This window comes from Anomalospiza imberbis, chromosome 7 (assembly GCF_031753505.1).
Source record: "Anomalospiza imberbis isolate Cuckoo-Finch-1a 21T00152 chromosome 7, ASM3175350v1, whole genome shotgun sequence".
Lineage (NCBI taxonomy): Eukaryota > Metazoa > Chordata > Aves > Passeriformes > Viduidae > Anomalospiza > Anomalospiza imberbis.
In genome coordinates this window covers 25427485-25445002 of record NC_089687.1, presented here as the reverse complement: position 1 = coordinate 25445002, position 17518 = coordinate 25427485, and the positions used below count along the sequence as shown (strand labels likewise).

General features: G+C 36.6%; 1 protein-coding gene and 1 long non-coding RNA gene across 6 annotated transcripts in view; both read right to left on the bottom strand.

The window, feature by feature from the left end:
• The window catches only part of PARD3B (par-3 family cell polarity regulator beta), a 533875-nt gene that overhangs the window by 316176 nt on the left and 200181 nt on the right, over positions 1-17518 (bottom strand). The gene's annotated exons all lie outside the window — the stretch shown is intronic.
• Positions 3569-5478, bottom strand: LOC137477243 (uncharacterized). Its single transcript, XR_011000893.1, has 2 exons — positions 5404-5478; positions 3569-3983 (listed from the first exon to the last, which is right to left on the bottom strand). It is a non-coding gene; the product is annotated as an uncharacterized lncRNA (long non-coding RNA).

The window sequence follows — 17518 nt, the reverse complement described above, 5'->3', positions numbered from 1 at the left end:
GCCTAATCTAAAGTACTATCATTTTGACTCTCTGGAGTGAAAACATGCAATACTTGAACATGTAAATAAGAGTATTTATAAAATACACTCTGTCAATGGTTTTTCTCAATTTATGCTGATGTCTATTTAATTAACATCATAAATTCAACTATTTGAGTTCTCACATTAGATTCTTCAACAAGTCATCAGAGTGTGTACTTGCATCAAATTTTCCTGCCACAGGGAAAACCATATCCATTACAAATCCAGAACTCAAATTCAAGATCTGGATAAAATACTAATTAAGGTTAGCTCAGATAAAAAAAGGAATAGAACTCTGCAAATTTTTCAGTAAGACACATGGCAGGTAACTGGGTATTGGCAACTACACATCAAAATACACAACAGCCTCAGCAATGAAACAAAATAAATTCTCTTCATTTATTGATACGTAAAAATTCAATTAAAGAAGAGCAGCCTCTGCATTTTTGAGCAAATCTTTATGAGGTTTCCTGTTTCATAACGGCTATTAAATCTTAACAAGAAGTAAGAAATATAACTATTAGAAAGATTACTCTTTTTAAATATCTTCCAAGATATTTCTTGAGATTCTTTAAGATTGCAAAAAAGAGTTTGTATATCATCTTACAACTACAGTTTCTTTAGGATTCTCCATCTCTATATCTCCATCACTCCATCTCCATCCCAATATTTTCCCCTTCGTCCATGTGCAGTATTTTGCTGAACAATCATGAAATAGCATGAGACATTAAAATGCTGTCAATTTTATTTAGGAAGGTCAGTACTTCTAAAAAAAAAGGAAAATCTCCAGCAGTATTTTGAATTTCACATAGACTAGCTTACATGTACAGCATATTTCATCACTACCAGAGCAACAGCCTTATATGGTACAATACCAAGTACTACCCCAATTGTGGAAAAGTTTTGACCACAGATTAAAGTGACAACATCTGACCACTCTGCTAGAATGACACATCAAATGTTTAGAAGAATACACTTAAAATTAGTAATTCTCAGGTAGAAAATAAAAAAAAAGGTACTAAAGACCTACTGAAAACATAATCTGCTTTTATACCCAAAACTGCTGGCTTCTAGAATTTGATACTGCTGATGGTGCTGTTCTCAGTCACAAGACAAGGAAGCAGGGAAACCTGACCTCACACTACACTTAGCTCCCTTTGGAACAAAGCCAGAACAGGAAGGAAACTGAAATCTACTATTCAAAAAATTCTCATTGCTGACCATTTACTTGTGAGGCAATGACAGCAAACTCTTCCACAACATCTTTATAGTCCAGTTTCACACATTCACCTGTAAAAATCTTCACAAAATAAAACACTCAGATTAGATGTAATTTTCCACAGTCATCAATATTGCAAACACAAATACCACTTTCAGAAACTAAATATAGAAGATCAAAAGGAAAGAACTGAAGCTACCTCAAGATGCTCATATGCTCTCACCATGCAGTGTGCAACAAGTCCTTCCATACTTTATCATCTGTTTTGGGGTTTTTTTTCCCCCATGAACTCTAGAAAGAAACTTATAGAGTAGCCTTTCACCCTTCTTTACTTGCAGGATTCCACATGTGTTAGCTAAGCTACTGCCTGTCACCCACCATCCAGATCTGAAGGTACTAGGAAAAATAATGAACATGTGCTTTCTGAACTGCATGTCCCTGCTCAGCATTAGAAGTGTTACAAGAAAATACTTTGACTAAATTGTTAATGTTTACTCCATGTCATATCTGATATCCTTAGGTAGCTGGGTTTCAGTTTTTTTCCTTATCTGTTAGCAGAGAAAAACAAAACAATCAACTGAAGTAATAACAAATACCAGTGGGGACCTGCTCTACAGCAAAACTTAATGGGACCCAACAGAAGACACATAGGGTAAACAAGAAAAGACACACACACGATTACATTGTTTTCTTAAACACCAAGGAAAGTTCTTTGAGGGATAGAGTCGCTACTGAAAGCAATCCTTTATTTGCTAAAGCCTTCTCACTCTGTCTGGGTTTACATTATAACAACCAACACAATGCTGCAGCGAGCAAGCCCTGGCAGAACTTCCCTGTGCAGAAGAGATTCACAACTGCTAACTGCATACCTCTCAAAAAGCACCCTGGTGGTTCATCTTACTTTTCTCCAGCATCAGAAATGGGGGTAAAAAAAGATGAAATTTATGCAACAACATCACTCAATAATGCATCAGCACTTTTCATTTGTAAACTGCATTTATATTCAAGATTTAAAGTAAATTATTTTTCCCTACTACAGTTCTCTTAATTTCAGTTTCTATTCTTATGACTCTTTGCAAGTCCTGTCCACTGCAAGAGCAGAAGTTAATTGCCTCAGTAAAATATATCCTTTTCTTCAACACATCCAGTGAGTTTTTGCCCAAAAGCCCACAGCATCCTGCTGCACTTTTCCCTTCTCCCAATGCTGTCTGCTAGTCCTTGCATTGCACAGTCCTCTTCACCCTGAGACCATCTTGCCACTCTAAAAACTAACTAAAAACCCTGCAGAGGTGGGAACACTGTTCAAACATAGCCCAGATCAAGCAGACTTGTTATTTCTGATTTTCAAAAAAGTAAAACACTCTAAACCACCACAATGAACAGAAGGCATGTTTGCTAAAAACCTTTAATAAAGATCTTAAAATAATTTAGACAGCTTTACTTTGTCGAGGGTTTTTTTACCCAAGTTAAGGACAAATACTTGACTAAAACTACTGCTGAGTTTTAATGTACATTTTACCAAAACAAGTGACTTTTACCTAAGAATTAACTAGACACTGACAACACCCTAAAACCTGATTCAGGTTGAGCTCTGCTAGTCTTCATATTAATCTTCTTAAAATTCCTGACTTTTAAGAACAAATGGTCGCATTACAGGCTTAAAACAAGGTTAAGCTTGAGAAGTTCGATTAATACTCTCCCTAGAGCTACCAGAAAATTCCTTAAAGCAAGTGATGTTTTTTGCTTTGCTGTGGATTATGCTCTAGGGTAGTTTATTGAAGCTCCCATAAAATGATGAGTTTATCTTATGTCTGCATCAGCAGCCCATCTCTTTACAGGGCTGAGATGCTCATCGGGAGTCACAGAATAAGTTAACAGAAAAATCTGGAATCTTGCCATATTCACTCTCTATATCCTGCACATAAATTAAGTTTTAACTGACTGTCAAGCATCTGATTCATTTGTGAGAAATAACAGTTTCATCTGTCTAAATGCCAAATACTCAAGAGCTGAAGTCCTTTGAAAAAAAAGTGGTGATCTGTTGTAATGGATCCCTGATAAGTGTCTACACAGAGTTAATGCACTAACGCATTGCCCTAGTTTGAAAGAAGTAAAATCGGGGTCACCCTCTTTAAGCAGTACTTTTTGCATTTATTTCTTTAATGCTTCTCCTCTATCACAACCATGACATTTGGAATTTTAATCAAAAAAGTTGCCATAGATATGCAACTCTAAATGAACCTGAAAACTGAGGTACCTGCTTCCTTGTTAAATGCCTTTCTTTTCAATTGCTCAGATCACTGCCCAAATCTCACAGAGTTACTGAAAAACAGCTCCAAAATAATTTATTTCTGCACGGTTATTAGCAAAGTCAGGAGCAACCAAGAGAATAATCTCAAAAGCCTGTAAATAAAACAATTGAGTAGAGCTTAACAGAGCCTTTCACCTCAGCTGGACTTTGGAGACACCTTAGTGAGCAACACATCGCTATTTTAAGACGTTCAATTTTGTGTATCCACAACTAGTAAATGTTTTGCCTTGTTCTGCCATCCAGAGGGGATATCTGTAACTATTTAAAACAAAACAATGGTTGTTGGAGCACTGCAAAGGAGGGAAATTGGGTGTCCACAAATAAAGCAACATTTACTTCTACTAAGTGATGAATGTGAACTGCAGCTGAGCAGCTCCCTGCATCCAGGGATGGGAGTCAGCTTTCAGTCACATGCATAGCTCAAGAAGTATCCTGGGGAAGAGAGAGGTTGGTGGCTGCTAGTTTGGGGCAGGGGAGATGCTGAAGGTGGTGGTGTTTGTTTTTTAAAGTAAACACTGCATTTGTGACTTTCCCTGCCTAATTGGTTTGGTCCATCATATTAAAGAGTCGGGGCCTGTGATATGGCACTTGTAATAAAAAGCCAGCTAGACTTAGTCATTAAAGCAATACAGTCCGTATTAGCATTTTCCTTTTTTTTTTTTCCCTGGGAATAAAATGTTGGCACATGCTAAACACTTGGCCAGGATTCTTTGAGAAGCCATGGTGTCATTAGAATTGTGGTCCCAATAGAATGAACTCACTGCTACAGACCACTGGCCTTAATTACTTAGTTGTGTAGACTTCCTAAGCAGTGTTCACTTAATCCACTGAAACCCACTTCAAAAACATTTTTGTACAAGGGCTATTCATATAAACCATACATATTACAAATCTGCTCTAGCTATACTAAAGGTATACCAAGTTTACCCAGGTTTACTATTTGGAAATCTATCTTTTCCAACTAGAAATCAGTAAATACGGTAAAAGGGGAATTTTTTCATGCCGAAGCAGTAGTCTAAATACTCCAATTAAGTTTTGCTCCTTCTTCTTGCCTAGTAAATGCAGTGTTAACTAATGCATGTTTGAAACTTATTACGATTGCCCAAAAGAATTCAGTTTGTAGATAATGTCTGGCAGAGTTATAATCCAATCAAAACCCAAAGAATCATCAGGCCCTGTATATTTTGTAATATTAACACTGTGTCAAGAAGTATCAACATCTCCAAAACACAAGCCAAACTATAAAATATATTTTACCCAAAGTTATTGTTTTCTTTCTGGAAGAAAGGAAACAGCATGGAGGCCATTTCTTTCAGTGGTAATTATTTCATCAATATTTCTATTTGTGGTAATTTTGGAAATTCTGTTCAATTTAAGGCATGTCCAAGTAGCTGTCAATTACTCCTCACTCAACACTTTTTTTAAAGGTACCTTCCATATTTAAGCTGTTGATTAAACAGTTTTAACCAAACTGATGGAATTCTTAGTGAGCCTGTTCTATTGGGAAGCAGTTACAGAGGACACACTGCAAGAAAGCATCTCCAATATCCTTTTAAGCTAAATGTATATTCTACAGTTAATAACAAAAATTACTAGTGCTCTTTTTCTTTCATTAAGATTACTATCATCATAAGCAGGTGTCAGAAAAACTTCAGACAACTCTGCTTTGAGTCTTTGAAAGCTTCTACACCATAACACAAATTTTGAGGCACGTGTAAGAGACAGGCCACTCCCCAAAACCAGCTTTCCACAGAGACTCACACAAGACCAGAAGTGGTGAGGGGAATACAGGCTTGAAATCATGACATCTCCCTTGGTCTCAGCTTTCACGTTACTTTACAGCCTTTTATACCTGGGCTTGTGGTACCAGAGGCCCTGACTAGCTATCAACATCCAGATGATGATCTGAACACCTTACTCGGACATGATTTTCAATACTGAAGAGCATCGTTAAATTTTGTGTCATGTTCACTGAAGTCTTGTTAAGGAACTGTTGATGCCATCTCAGGAGGAAAAGCACAGTACAGTAAGAAAACTTGCAAACATTGCAGTTACAGTATGATTTTTAGAAACAACTATATTTTAGCAAGTTAATCTCTTGCTTTCTTAGCATGTCCTTAATTCTGTCTTTTTAAGCAGCATTTGTGAGATTTATTTGCTTTATTTAGATTCATCCAGGATGTCCATACCACAATTAAGTTATATGCACAACTTATTTAAGTTAGTACTTAAAAATGGAACAATTAGAACTTTTATACAATTAAGAATCAGGATCCTCTAGAGGACAATCTGTCTGCAAAACTACTACTTGCCACAGCTACATTAAGGCAGAAGCCAAAGGCAAATTGACTTCGCCTTCTGGGAAATTTAATGATCCCCAGAAATTCTCTACTTAGAGTTAAGTCAATTTTTGTTCATTAATTCCTTATTCCTGAAAAGAGGTTCTGCTCTAGCTTCACCTTTCTCTTCTGCTCATATCATCTTCTGATGACAAATTAATTCCCAAGATTTCATTATTTAAAACAATATGTGTGGGTCAGAGTTCTACAAAGATTTGCCAGGTTCAAATGGTTTCATATTTAAAGGGACTTTTTATGGCACTTTAGTTGCTCTCTCACAGACATGGTGCAGTACATTCTGCAATAAAATTCTTTTGCTTTTACTCTTTAAGAACTACATTCATAAAAACTAGTGACCCAGTTTTAGTGAAGCTTTGCACAATTGAATACAAATACTATATAAACTGTAGGGACAGTGATGTCAACTAAAAGCAGCACTAATGTGAAAGGAGAAACCCTGCCTTGAGTTTAAAGTAGCCAGTTTGACAGAATGCACAGAGGTCCAGCGCTTCCACAGAGATGCAATGCTGAGAGCTATGGTTTCCTTCACTGCTGACAGCTTAGTATTTTCATTATCATTCCATTTATCACTGGTTAGAAAAAGTAAGAAATCTAGTCCAGCTTCATTGTCTAGTAAGCTGTGTTCCTGTCAGCCTGCCAAAAAGTATGTCAAATGTAATGGGAGGCAGAATGTGCACCAGGAATGCTTACATGGGAGCAACTGAACTGAAATTTTCAATTCATTTCAAACATAAATCTTTCTATTAAAAGTCAACCCAAATCAAAAACTGTTTCAAAACTAAGCTTAATGCCGCATTTTATAATTGCAGGTTCTATTCCAACTTTTCAAGGCAACATCATTAAAAATTACCCAAATAATTTCATAATTTCTCTCTTTTCTGGCTTAATGGTACAAGTAACAGTGTTCCCTTTGCAACAAATCCTCTGTGGAATCCCTCTCTTCATGACCCAAGATCACCAAAGTGATCTTCATCCTACCAATAACTTGTCTTTCTGACTTGCAAAGTGGAGTTTGGTGTTGGAAAATGAAATGTAGCAAGTTATTTGAAAGGTGTTGAACATGTCTTGTCTAACACCACAGCATTACATTTTATTGATTTAAATAAGATTGTACTTTTTAAAGTTCCTTCTTATAATTCAGTTAGCTCTGGAATGTGCTTCCCCAGTTTTGCCCTGAGTGAATCTGAATTACAAACAGGAGATTTTACAAACAGCAGGGTGATGAGATCAGGCTAAAAGCATAATTACAGGTCGATTAGAAAATTGTAATGATGCTCAAAAACTTGCCTCCACAGCAACTGAGCAGCTCAGGCCGTCAGCGTGAGCTGAATGAACAGCTCTGGAGCCAAGGCACTAGGACGTACTCCACTCTGTCCCAGGGGACCCTGTGGTGTCCCCTGAGCTGTCCCTGAGCCATCCTCCTGCCTGCACTCACACTGAAGGAATAGCAGTATCCACACACAGAGCACTGTTCTGAGCCACAAACCTTGAAAGCAAAATCCCCCATGAGAATACTGCTTCTCTTTAACCAAGTATACAGTTAAATACAATATTCTAATATTATTGCTTCTAATATTGAAGTAATAATATTAGAATAAATTCTTCTCAGGATCCAGATATGCAACAGTTCTTATTAGAGAATTACTATAGGAATTATTCTTATAAAAGTGTTTTAAGAACCTTCATTAATCTTTAATTACTTTTATAAATTTTTAAAACTTTGCATTTACAATATGAAACATTGTTCCTCTTAGATTTACATAAATTATTACATTTTTTAAATTTTTGTCTCAGCTAAAAAAGGAATTTCACTCTATTACCCTAAAAGTGATGCCGATGAATGCTTCTATCAGTAAAAAGTAGCTTTGAGCTTCACCACTGCTGGAGATCCTCAATATTCTGTCATATACAGTCCAAAAATTAGCCAGGGACAAGAGCACAGAAACAGTGAGGAGGTTATGAGACCTCTGGCTTAATCCCTCCACATCACATCCTGCTGCATGCAGATGACAAACTGCTCTCACCTTCCCACGCGTTAAACAAGAACATCTACTACTGGAACGTGTCTTGAGTTCTCTTCCTCTCAAGCTTCTAATGCATCTTATCTTTTTTTTTTTTTTTTTTTTTTTTTTTACATTTCCATTACTCTGGTAGGTTGCTCTTCACGCAAGAACACCACAGGCTTATCCTGGGGGTTTTGTTTGTTCTCCTTTTGGGAGAGACTAGAACTAAGAGCAGCATCAAAACAAGTGTACATTTGTACACAGCACTGCTAAGCTACCTGGATGAATCACAGTATTATGAGGTTTTGTTATCTTCACATATGCAAAACAAAAAAAGTCTTTTTTTCACAGCAAGGATTTATTCATTTGGGGAACAATTATTCTCTTTCAAATTAATCAAATCATTAGTAAATTCAAAAGTACAGACCCTAGCACTGCATTTGTCATCTGATTTTGAGACCTTGATTTTGTTAGCTGTATTTTTTTTTCTTAATCAGCCATCCATCCTACAATTTAAAATAACTTCTACAGAATACGTCAATAAACTGAACTCTCTTAAGCATTAGAATTCAATTCCATTTAAAAGAATATCACTTTGGTTCGTTTTCAAAGAAAAAAAGAAGAAACAACTAGATCTACGTTTAATTCCACAACACATAAAGCAAAGGCACACAAGCTTTCAGGCCTCTTCCTTCTCTGTAAATTCTATCAACATATTTCAAAATTAAGTAGCCACCCAGAGGTTCTGACTCCTGTTTTGTAACGCCAGAGACTACACTTAATAGGCAATGAGAAAAATAAATGGTCTATTATTTACATTTCTGAATTATGATCATAGCATGGAATCTTTCTGCAGCCTCCACAAATTACCATAGAACCTTCTGAAGTAATAATTTCTAAGTTTTTTTTTTCTTCACAGTGAGTTATTCACATATTAAATTTCCTATGAAATTAACATGACTTCTGGAAATGCAGCATCTTAAACTATATTACTTCACTTACCTATATGCTTCGCCGTGCTTTATGCATTATTCCTAACAACTAACTTCAGAATATTACTGCATTTTATTATTAATGCTGCTACACTAAGATCAAAAGTATTTAAGTGGAAATATTATTCTCTGTACAGAGTTTTCTAACTCTCTGCATGGACTACAGCTGATAAAATTAAATTAAAATTAAATAAAATTTTTAAAAAATTTAAAAATAAAAAAGTCTGGCCCTTTTACTTTAGCTGGTCTGGGAGCCTTAGAAAGGCAGATGGGGACAGTCAGTCCGAAACCAGGTGGAGTCAGGCAGGTAACTCCAAGCAAGTCTATTCCAGCACGCAGGAGACATGCCCAAACACGTTCCCTGATTCCTGCTAGAAAGTTAAGAGCTCACCTAAGGAAGCCTGGCCTCAAATTCAAGCTGTATCTTCAGAAAAGGATTTGTATGAAGGCACTAGACTCATAAAACAAAGAAAAAAAACAAACACTCCAACCCTGAAATCCTCAAAAAACAATCACAAAGAGTAATATCACCCCTACTCCTCCTCCAACTATTCACACAATCATCATGGGAGATTCACGGGAGCAGCTATGGCACCAACACCAACCATAACACCCTGCCTGGCACATACGCATCGCACGCGCATGCTGAGGCTACTGCTACTACTGGTGGCATCCTGCAGCTACAGCAGGACTATTAAACTTACTGAAATTTTCCCAAGTAAAACTTCAAACGCCAACAGATTGTAAAATGATCCTTATTGACAATATCTACTGTTGAGTACCAACCTTCCAAGCAGAAGCATTAGAGTGTAATCTAATGTGCAAGAGCTCATTACCAGACCATGAATTCAGGAGTGACAGGAATTTCAGGCTCAAGTGTTCTCTCATTGAAACAAGCGTGGTTTATCTCATGCTTTACATTGTGCAAACATGTCTGCTGGAAAAAGGCAAAAGTTCAGAATTTGAGGAAGTTTTAAGAATAAGTTCTGAAGCTGATAACAAACATTCAAGGTTTACTAAATATTACCAAATAGCATTTTAAAGTTCAGTTGTGGACTACTTATTATAATTGTCTGTTCTGTAGCATAAGCATTGAGTTAATCCAAAAAATCATGTAATTGCTTCAGTAAGATGTTCAAGGCACATTCTCAAACTCAGGATAAATTTAACAGAAAATGCTTTTTGACCTTTCTTTTGAAAATGAAGCAGATACATTTACTTTCTCCTTACCAAGCTTGGCACATATGTAACAAGTCTTAACCCATTTACTTGGAAACTGATTTATCTATATAACATAGAGGTGAAAAACAAGAAACTATCGCAGGCAAGAAACATGAAAGGCCTAGGAGGGATCTCACCAGAATGTCCACTATTTAATTTTATTTACTCACTTATGTAACATTAAAGGACTTACCCGCCAGCACTCCAAAGCAATTGCCTCCTGTGCAGCCCTGCTCATCTTCAGGTGTCAATTTTTATCACTCACTGTGTCCTAAACTCATGCTCTTCACTGAAGCATTTAATTCAATGCAAGTGTTAACTCTGATCTAGAGAGAATAGGGGAGTAGGGGAAGTATCACTGGTAAGGCATCATGTTACTTATCAGTAGAAAAAGAAATGGAAACAGCTTGTAACACAAGCAAGCTCACTTGTGTTCTGAAAACCTATTTCTTTGCTATTCTCTCCACACTTCAAACACAGACACACACAAGGAAGCTATGCCAGAACTGCTTTCCAATGCAGTGCAAAGCTCTCCTACCTAACAAAAAAAAAAATGTTTTTCCTTGCTCAGGTTTTCCACCTTCGTCCTCAAGGCAATATCATTTGATATGGCATAACAGAGCATAAAATATATATTCAAATATCAGAATACTTTAATGCTACAGAATGAAATGCAGGACATGTTACTTTAACTCTTTAAGAACATCTGTAACGGGCTTTACAAAACAAGTCCTGCACTGCAATAGTAAGCGGTGCCAAAATCTACCAATTCTGGGTCCATATTGTCCTCTGACAAAAAAAGAGCTCAGACTGTGAAGTCAAGACATTGTGCGGCTGCTCTGAGTAGATAACACGCTATCTTGTCTTCCAGTTTGAGAACACTCTCAATAATACTGCTTCAAGACATTTTTGTCACAGGTAAGAGACACACATGAAAATCAAGACCAGCATCCTGAACTGGGAAATGTAAAGACTGTTAGTATTACTTTATTGGCTTTCATATTTTGATAAAAATATGTGATGATTAAACACTAATACAAAAAAACAAAAACAAAAACAAAACAACGAACAACAATCAGCAGTGACAAAATTAGGAGCACTTGAAACCTACTCTTTTGACAGGAGCTGCTGATGTAAACTCCATCACACTCTTGCTAACTCAGACATCCCATGAGACATCAACCTACCAGAATCTCAAGCTTAAGAAACCAGCGTGCAGCAACTGGAAATAAGACACAAAAAAGCCTTAAACATTTAAAGAGTTTGGCACCTGCTCTTTTTCTCCTTTTCTTTCTTTCTTTCTCCACAGATTTTTTTTAGATAAACAGTGTCCTTTTGATAGCTGCATTTGCAAACTCCTCAAAGTCTCCAGAGCCAGGGGTTCACAAGAACCTGTGAATTCCCTGTATGCTCTGATCCAGCAGAACACAAATTAGTCCTGCTGAGGAAGCACACAGGCACAGCAAGGGATGACTGGCTTTACAGGAAACACTACACATGCTGAGGAGTATCAGCAAGAAACTCTGCAGAGCCCTCAACAACGAGGAAAAAACTACACACCATCTTCTTACAGGCTGCCATATATACACGTCTATAAACAAATATTCACTGACAGTACCAGGAAAAGGCAAATGTAATGCAATTGTAGAGAAGAACTGCAAAGGCAATAATAAACATTAATAAGGAAGGAACCAAACTGAATATTCTCTCCATAATGCTACAACCAAAAAAATCCCAGAACAGGATCCAAAGGCACCAGAAAGAAAACAAAACAAAAAATTCTACTGTCATGAACATTCCATAAACCATGTAAAAGAAGCAGTTTATGGTATTTACTGTATTTGAATTTCTACAACATCTCCTCATGCTAAACTTTGAGAGTGACAGAATCTCAATGGATTTCCTTTCCTACTGTGATCCCAGAACCACAGAAGCCACTGGGCAAGAACAGCAGGTATGAGGAAATCAGCACCTCCATTACAGATAGTTTTATTGCAGAACCCACAACCTGTTCCCATTGAACAAGGAGAGCACAGTGACTGCTAACACACAAAAGAACACAGTTCAAAGACGGACACTTGTTTCTTTTAAACTGATTTTATAAACTATACCCCCATAGAAGAGCAGGATACTTTTATCTAGTAAAGCAGATACCTTTATGATCTATCATAACAGACATTTGTGTTTCAACAACCACCATCATGAGAAGCCAAAGAATAGTGTACTGGAAGTACAAATTTGGACAGACTCCTTCAAAACGCTGTAAGGATGTATTAAACCTAATCCTTAGGGGTGAAAACAAAGCCTATAGTGCTCGGTCACATTCGATTTTTAAGATGTGAGAACATGACAGTTAAATTAACTAAACAAAAATGTTTGTGAATATTCAAACATTTCAAGTGATGTTCAAGGAGTACTTTAGACACACTGCAGAAAAAGAACATATTCAAAGACAGTATGAAGCTACAAATAAGCTTTAAAAACTAATATGTATCATTTGTCAAATTGACAGCCTAAAGTGGCTCACTTGTGAGAACTCATGCATACTGCACAAAAACTCAGAATATTAAAAACCAGTGAAGAGTCAAACAATAAATTACAATGTATTTGTACATCATACTTTTGCCCTTCCATCAAAGCATGCTATCTGTTATGTTTACTCCCCATCCCTTACAACAACGTTTTAAAGATAACATCTGTATATGATTAGGACTAACCAAATGATTAACTACCAGTGGGAAGAAAATGTTAAAAAAAAAAAAAGAGACAAACTGGTGTAATGGCCTTTCATTTCCTAACCCAATAGTATTTTCCTATTCTGTGAAGCTTTTGAGAAATTGGGCAAAGCATTATCTACACCAAGTATGATACTGAACATACCATGGGCCAATAATTTATTGGTAAAATGAAAGTTTTGAGCTTATATGTATCATGTATTACATTTATAGTCTATAAACATTAATAATAAGAGCAAAAAATAAATATAAGTACTTTGTATCATGTGAAATAAAAGGGATTAATGGGGAGAGAGTATAGATTTTCAATCCACAAGGCAACAAACTCACTGAATTCTTCTAAATCAATTGCCTAGAGAAAACAGAGAGAAAGGAAAAGCTATGAAGTCTTAGCAGAAAGTTCTATTTACATTTGTAAGAACAGATAATCAGAGCTTGTTTCCAGGTATTCTTTAGTTCCTGTACTGCTGCTTTTCCTATGAGTTGAAGATATATGTGAAATTGGCTACAAAGAAAATGTACCACTTAATGCTGATTCTAATAAGGAGACTCAGTTATTAGAATAAACCTGGTCTTATGCTGATTACAGGCTTGTTTGGTCACCATGACAAATCTTGTTACCTTTTAAAAGAAATAATATTCTCAGCAACGATGTCAGAATCAAATAAAAAGAAGGGGCAAGTACCTTTTGGGGAATGATGACTTCATAGCTAGAAAACTTCCTTGCCTAGGGATTCATGTGTTCTAATGTGCCACAGTATTTAACTTTGCTTTCATTGGAAAAAATCATGTCCCCTTTGTAGACAGAGTCCCAAAAGGCCTGCGAGATTCAGTGTCAGATTATAAATTTCTTAAATAGCAAGTATGATCCTGAACTCATTTTGTCTTGGGGAAAAACACAACTGGACAGAAAAGCTTTATTATTAATGAATTACAGTCTTTCCTACAACTGCTGGTTAATGCTTACTTTAGTGGGAAAGTATGAAGATGTACAAAAATATGTCCATCCTTCACAACTAAAGGTCTATTTAATTCTTCAAAGAAAGCCTGAAATAAGTATGTGTCATGGCCTTTTGGCTGATTTGTGGTCTTAAAGCAATGTTTTGCTCCTTTCCCCTTTCTTCTACCCTCCACTGCCCCCCTCCTCACCCCCACTCCATCTTGACTATAAACTACATAGAATGGTAAGAAACTGATAGGAAGTGTCAGTGAAATTTTACCTTCCCCAAACCAGCAAATCACCATCTTCTTCTTTGTAAAAATAGCAACCTTTTTCATAAGGCTCCAGGTATTTATGGGACCATGCCAAAAATCCTCACTCGGGTCAGTCCTTACCAATAGTTTATGTAGTGGCCAGCTAAAGTTAAAATCTACTTGGGATGGTATCTGGGCAAACACAATGAAATTCAACATTCTCACTGGAAGACAAGAGCCATCATTTTTAATTTGTTTTCACAAACTCAGAGGGCTTAAAATAGAGTAGTACCTCTACCATAAATTCTTGAACTGTTTAGCATAAAAATGAGAGCTAAAAATTACTCTTACAGGTATAAATAGATTGGCAGGTATGAACTGAGCATTCTCTTACAAAGATAAGAACTTGGACTAGCTCTAAGAGACCCTGCTTTGCTATGTGAGTGGCTATACATGGACAGACTGACAACACAAGAGACAGCACGAAGGTGGAAAGCCACTTGTTCCATTTCCCATTAGGGGCAGAGGAGAAATCAAGGAAGCTACAATGGTAGTAAAAGAATAACTAAAGCTTTTCTGTATTCAAGATATACTCCAAAATGGACTTCCTTCTATTATCAGGTTTTGAAAAACATTGAGTAATGATATTATAAAGGACGTCTTTTGCACAGGCCAGAGTTATGTTATGCATTTTAAACAAAAAGGCCTTAAAAAAGTTTACTGTTGTCTTTTTCAAAATACAGCTAATAATCAACTTTGAAATGATGTACTGGAGCACTTGAAAAGCACATGACCAAAAAGTCTGCTGAAACAAATTGCAAAAAAAGAAAATATGGTCATTCTCAGGTAAAAAAAAAAAAAAAAAAAAAAAAAATATCTAAACAATGTCCTGAATCTGATCTGGTAAGCCATACAAAGTTTATGAGTCACTTGTAATCTGCCAAATCGAAGTCATGTACAGCTAAGTATATTTTGAACAAGTTCATTATGTTCTCCAGCTAATATACACACCCATTTTGACCAGATGGAGTTCCACTATCCCTAGATGTACCTGCACACAACTCTTTGCCAAGCATTCTGTTATGAAAAAATTCAAAGGCATATAATTACTCACAACATTGAATAGAGGCATTATTCTTAGTCAGAGCTGTCTCTTATCCCCACTCAACAAGAAAAAAAAGTCAGTTCTGATCTATATGATTTTATATGTAAGCTCTACATATAAAAATATAAACACTATAGAAGAGAGTTTTGTAACAGTCATTTGCACAAACCCACTGTTTAGTAACCTCATTTCCCGCACAACAGTGAATACTTATTGGACTTCCCACATTCTATGTATTTATTCTGGCTACACAGAGAAGCCTGAAAAAATATTCTAAGACATTGTTAACATCAGATTGCTTACATTAGTTCTAGATACAGTAACTCCTGGGTAACAGTAAGCATGGAACATTGCTTCATTCAAGACTTCTTTAATCTTGTGTTTGTTTCCAAGAAATAAACAACCACCAGTTGTTCAAAACAGCTACTAGTGAAACTAGTGACCCAAATATACAGCCAAGAAAAGCTATAAGAACTGAGATTTGCACACAAACTAATCAAATATGAAATTCATCCCTTAAATTTCATTAAAGCATCTACATTGTCAAGACTGCTCGTGTGAGGAGGGTAGTTTTTCCCATTCATCTAGCAGCTTTCCTCCTTCAAATCAACAATGCCAGCTTTCGCACCCTCATCTCAGTGCCTCTTCCCTCTACAGTTTTACTGCCTGGTACCAAATCTCTATTGTTCAGCTCTGAACGTCTCCTGTCAACTGAACTAAGTTCCACTGAGGTGCTGGAGCATGTCCAGAGATGGGCAATGAAGCCGGTGAAAGGTCTGGAGCACAAGTTCTTTGAGGAGGAGGTGAGGGTGTTTAGCCTGGAGAAAAGGAGCCTCAGGGGGGGCCTTATCCTGCTACAACTGTCTGAAAGGAAGCTGTATCCAGGTGAGAGGTGGTCTCATCTCTCAAGTGAGAATCAACAGCACAAAAGGGAATGGCATCAAGCTGTGCCAGGGGAGGTTTAGATTGTAAATTAGCATTGGAAAACCCCAAAAGTGTTATAAAGCATCAGCACATGCTGTTCAGGGAAACTGTGAGGTTACCATCCCTGAATGTATTTCAGAAAGATACGTAGATGTGACATTTAGGGACACGGTTCAGTGGTGAACTTGACAGTGCTGGGTTAATGGTTGGGCCCAACAATGATGGACCTTTTCCAGCCTAAACAATTCCATCATACTACGATCATCTATCTCATTCCAAAAAACACTTGCCTACATGACACATCTGCATTTAATGTAACACAATTTAAGCCAGAGTCTGAATAGTGGAATACTCTATTAGAATGAATACCAAAACTGCCTTAAGAAACCAATGTAAATATTTCTGCATCTTGTAAGTATCATGTAATTCTCAGACCTACACAAACACATCAATGAACCACCTCTCTCACCCAAGAAAGTGCTGACTATATAAGTTATGAACTGTAAAAGTTCAAAGAAAAATAGTCTATGGGGAAAACAGTAAATTCAACATAAATGTAAAAATAAGGAGTGAAAGAATAACTAGCTGGTGAGACACAAGCCATTTTCACATGATAGAAAACCCAATTAACAGTGTTTTTCATTTATTTCCAACAGATAATTATACCATCTACTTACAGTTTCTAACCTAGTTCTATATCTGTTTAGTAATAAAACTTTCCTCCAACACAACACAGTTTTCCATAAACTGTAATTTATATGGACAGATACTTATGACATTGTTTTTGACAGCTATTTAAACAGTTAAGCTTTTCTTAATAAACCATGAGCTTATTTTGTCAGAAGTCCAAGAATGAATTTAACAACTCTAAGTAACAAACAGGAAAGGAAAAAATAATGTCTGTACTTTCTTGAGGGGAAAAAAAAACTGGACACTACCATGGCAAAAACTGAACATAAGAAATATATCCCAAGGTAGCAGTAAAATTAAAATACTGAATAGATACAATATAGGCATATTGTCAACTTGAGAAAGTGATACAATATTTCCAAACAAGATTCAAGTGAAGAACACCAGCTATTAAATGCAAAGTTTTTTCTTATTATTTTAATGAAGGGAAGAGAAAAACTCTTTTCTTTCACAAATGAAGCCATGTCTTTAACAGCCTAACACATTGCAGAAGACTATTTGGTTGCAATTCGGGGGATAAGGTCAATTCACATGTACAGCTAATCTGATATCAATCTGTCACAGCCAGCTTTTCCCCTCCATGTCACTTATTCAATGGATCAGGGAATCCAGCAATCACACAGCCATAGAAGTGCAACTATATAAGACTGCCTTCTAAGAAGGAAAGCCTAGCAGTAATCCTTTGGTGTGTGGAAGCAATCCTGTGCTTTAGTCTTAGCCCTCAAAGATGCTGTGTTGGAACA